The following is a 5,489-nucleotide window of genomic DNA, read 5'->3' on the forward strand; positions in this document are numbered from 1 at the left end:
AAACAATTATACTAAAATTGCATTTCAACATCCTTCCATTATCGAATTTAGTAAACAAGATAATGTTAGTTTTGTGTTTTCCCATCTCTCGATTAATATTTCTATTTTTCAAAGAATGTTTTGCTCTTTTCTCGCTAACACCGTTTCCTCCATCCTCTGAATAAACTCTCTATTTTGTAGGAAGCTTTTCTGGATTTCCAAATGCAAGTATTCTATCTCCATCCACAGACTCTTTTCTATAAGTTCAACCTCTTGTTCGTAGAGTCTTTGCCCTTCTCGTTGGAGTTCTCTCGCCATCAAAGTCATTTCTCGATGCATCTTCTCCACCGAACCCATAATTTCAGCCATTCTCTGACCTACAGTTTTACCATGAAATTCACTTTTTTCGTCGACATCCATATCTTGTGGATAAATCTCCTCATCTACCTCCATTTCAGTAACAGGGGAAAGGTTTTCTATTCTATGTATATCCATGTCCATCTAGCTGTTTTTCACTCTATTATAGTTTGTATTTTTGTAAATCAATACTTTATACTCTTTAGATATTCTAAGCTTAATATTCTAAACAGTTAGGAGATTTTATTACTATTATTCTATCCCCGTGGACTTAGGTAGTAGTATTCTCGATGAACGACATCTAATCTTCGCTCACCATGATTGCTTATCTTTGAAACGTTCTGGGACCTATATAGCTTACACTTGTAATAATAATGATACTTGTGATAATAATAATAATAATAATAATAGTAATAATAATAATAATAATATGGTTGGTGTTGTTTGCATTATTATCAACTATTATTATTCATATACATATATAGAGTAAATATATATATATATATATATATATATATATATATATATATATACATATGTATATATATATATACATATATATATATATATATATATATATATATATATATATATATATGTATATACACAGTATATATATATATATATATATATATATACATATATATATATATATATATATATATATTATATATATATATATGTATATATATATATATATGTATATATATATATATATATATATATATATATATATTTCCTATAACGTTACCTGATTGGTGATTTTTAATCAAAACATGGATAAAGCCTCTTATGCGTATCTCATAACACGTACATACAGACAAACTAACAATACAGTGTCAATTCTTTCTGTCTCCTTCTCTATCGGATGATGGGGAAAATTAAATAAGTTATATTAGCAAATCCCTTAATGTCTGCAATACTGTGGAAAACAAAGGATACAGTTCAGGAAAAAGTAAAACTTATTCTTTACGCCTTCACTGCCCTTATACATTGCCATGTAATAAGATTTATTAAAAGAAGAGTAGGAAATGATTAAACATCTGATGTAAACTGCGCTTACAAAAATAGATTCAGACGCTTCAAAAATTGGAATGGTAGAGCATCTGAAAAAGCTGTTTTCGCTCGTAGGGAAACTCACGGAATCCGTCCGTCGTTAAAATATAATTTATTTGATCGTTGCCTTATGGTGTTTCCAATGGCACTTCATGAATAATTTAACGAACCTATTTACATACAATAATACAGGTTTGTTTATATAATCTAGATATAGGTTGTATCCTTGTTGTAGACAATTTTTGGACTGTTAATCCTGAGTTCCTGACTATCAGCTAGTTGAAAGCATGTTCACTCCTCAATGGTGTTTTTAAAGCATTGAATTTAAAATAGTCAAAATATTGAAAAGCTGTTTTAAAAGTTCCAGTAAATCCAATCGATAATCGTCTTGAACATTGAAAAAACTTTAAGGAACTATTGTAGATTGCAGAGCTATAAAGGACTAGTGGGTCTGTGTGTATTAAGCTCCAGAAGGTTCAAGCATAATAAGGAGCTTTGTGATAGCATGTACAATGGTTGTTTGAAAGATAGCAGAGCATTCAAAACATTAAGGACATTTTGAGGAACGTTCAAATAAGACACATTACAAAGCTTTAAGGCTTTAACGTGGTTGCTACCCTTAGAATGCTGTAAGAGGTGTTGCATTTTTTGTGCGTGACTGTGTTATGCAATATAAAGTGAAATTTTTAGAATTTCCACGTCAACATAATTTTATTAAGGATATGTTGATGCATATCTACTTTAACATGAATAATAAAAAAACGCGATTTTTTTAAAATCTCTGGGAAAACCATTTTTCTTCCCTCCCCACAAAAAAAGAAAAAAAATCAAATAAACTACACAAGAATTACTAAAGCATCTCCTTTTCAATAATGGCATGTTATCAAATGTTGATAATTCAGTAAAGAATCTGGAGTTTTCATATACAGGGGGTAACATTTGTCGGATAAGAAACGAAATGAGAGCTCTCGACCTACGCTGTTGTGATTGAGATAAGCCCAAAATGGTAGATGAGGTCTCCAGATGGCCCTCAAGCTCTCTCCTAATTAATTGTGCTCATTCGGCCTTTATGAACCGACGATATTGACCCCCTAAAGACTTCTTCATCCTGTTGACTTTATTTCACTGGCCTTTTTTTTTTTTTTTTTTTTTCTTGGGCTTTTTATATAGTTTCCATGTCTCGTTGGTGTATTATTATTATTATTAATATTATTATTATTATTATTATTTTTATTATTATTATTATTGCTATTGTTGTTGTTGTTGTTGTTTTTATTATTATCATTTGCTATGTTACAACCCTAGTTGGAAAAGCAAGATGCTATAAGTCCAAGGGCTCCAACAGGGAAAACAGCCCAGTGATTAAATGAAGGTTATAAAATAAATAAAGTATGGAAAGTAATGATCAGTTAGAATGTAATGGTTTAAGAACAATAGACAACATTAAAATAAATCTTTAATTTAGAAACTAAAAAAAAAAAAAAAAAAACAAGAGGAGGAGATATAAGATAGAATGTTGTGCCCAGTTGTACCCTCAAGCAAGAGTACTCTACCACAAAAAGTGGAAGACTGTGGTGCAGAGGTTATGGCACTACCCAAGACTAAAGAACTGGTTTGATTTTGGAGAGTCCTTCACCCAAAAGAGCTGCTTACCATAGCTAAAGTCTTTTTCTACCTTTACTAAAAGAAAAGTAGGCACTGAACAATTACTGTGCAGTAATTAACCCCTTGAACAAAGAAGCATTGCTTGGTAATCTCTGTTGTTAGATGTATAAGGATAGAGGAGAATGTGGAAAGAATATGCCAGACCATTCAGTGTATGTGAAGGCAAAGAAAAAATGAGCCGTAACCAGAGAGTGACATCCAATGTAATATTGTCTGGCCAGTCAAATGAAGCTTACTGATGTTTAAAATGCTTTACTAAGATAATACTCAAGCAGTATTATCGCCACGCGGTGGCTGGTGGCCTGGTCAACCTTCTACCTACTTTTCATTCCTGAAGTTTTTTATTACTTATTGCTAGAGTTTTGATGTGGAGGCGTTCATTTTAGAAGCCAATAAATACGTGTTATGCTTCAACATTCCTTTAAACACAGACGCTGTAAGTAATAGTAACACAATAAACTGGACTAGCTGCAACTCTGGACGGATATTGTTTAGGAGATCGGCATTGTCCCTCGTTGATGTCGCTCACTTTGACTTTAATGTTGCTACATTTAACAGCATATTTAAGGATATATGATAGTTGTGTCTTCTCAATTGTAGATATTACCATAGAATTTGACAGGAACCGAAATACTATTTTTCCCATCAATCCTTGAAATTTTCATTTGAATATGGGAATTGTTTTAGGAACAATTTACTCCACCACCAAAAATAACCATTCAACCCATACCGTAATAAACGTTTGCCTAGGCTTTTCTATGGCATATATCAACATGAATCTTTGTATGGGCAAAGTAAATATTCATCCCATAAATCTCATTTAGACGTGCGAAGTCTTCTACGAGTAATTTACGGCGCAGTCGAAAATCGGCCTCCCGTGGATATCAAAAAATAGCCACTGTGACTTTCCTATGGCAAGTATCAATACGAATATTTGTATGAATGTAGTTCACAGAACTTCCATCAATCCCTGTGAAAATCATTTAGATATCTATAAAACTCTAGGAGTAGTGTGCTGCTCCTCACTGATTTTTAAGCTAAAAATCGTCACTTACAAACAAAAGTGACAACCAGTCCATGCATGCCTATAGTAGGTATAAACTGAAAATTGGAAGACACAAAGCTTATATATATAAATAATCCCTTAAAATTTCATTTGAATATATTTATTTGTATAGGAGTTATTGACTCCGCCGCCAAAGATATCAACTGCTCTCCCCCCCTCCCCCCCCACCCAGCGAATACACTGTAAAAAGTTCAAGGTACAGAAAGGGTATAACGATTGAGCTGGGGTTTATATACATGTAAAACACCCTAAGGCTCAAAAATACCCCTCTACTCCAGGAGGCAGGGTATTTTTTGTGAATAATATACCCTCTATTGTACTTTGTCTTAAAATGGGCTTGGTAAGTTTGTGTGATCATGTCATGAAATGAACTTTTACTCTGTATTAAATCACCATATTGTTACACTGATAGTGTAATGCACCAAAAAAGTTACTAACAACATATTGGTTTTGAGTTATGGATAGTTTTGAAGCAAGTTCCTACAAAATGCGGTACTTGGCAATTTGTATTGTTGCCGTCTCGAGATTCTTCGAGACCCGGGTATTTGGCGGGAAATTTCAGTGGCGTCTAGACTCTCGTCTGCTCTGCAGTGAAGATAAATTGCTCCAATTAGCGTCATCGGGATTATAATATCTACACTGCATTTTATCTGTTAACCAAGGTAAGAACACTAACTGTCCATCTATGCAAGCATAAACAGTGGTTACGAATAAAAATTGTCAGACATCATCATTAGTTTTGCATTCAGGCTGTGATAGTCTAAAAAATCATTATTACTAACACCGGGGAAAATAAGTAAGAAATTATCATTAGTACTTAATTATGAGAGAGAGAGAGAGAGAGAGAGAGAGAGAGAGAGAGAGAGAGAGAGAGAGAGAGCGTCAAGCTGTCTGGGAGGGAAAAAAACCATAAACAACGTATTCAGCTAAACGTTAATAGCATTACGAGTAGTCTGTAAGCAAACACTGACGCCAGTTTGACTAGAGGTAGCACAGTTAGGTATTTATGCATGATATTTTTTCCTTTCTTTTCTATATATATATATATATATATATATATATATATATATAAATATATATATAAATATATATATAAATATATATAAATATATATATAAATATATATATAAATATATATAAATATATATATAAATATATATATAAATATAAATATATATATATATATATATATATATATATATATATATATATATAAATATTTATATATTTAGGCACACACACACTAACAAATATTTTCTTTTCACAGATTTCTGCGGACGGTTTGCTTTGCAGCTTCTGCCATCACTCTTTATATATTATATATATACTTTTGATTTTCAAGTGTAATGGAAATAATAAATTGATA

This window comes from Palaemon carinicauda, chromosome 24, assembly GCF_036898095.1.
Source record: "Palaemon carinicauda isolate YSFRI2023 chromosome 24, ASM3689809v2, whole genome shotgun sequence".
Taxonomy (NCBI): domain Eukaryota; kingdom Metazoa; phylum Arthropoda; class Malacostraca; order Decapoda; family Palaemonidae; genus Palaemon; species Palaemon carinicauda.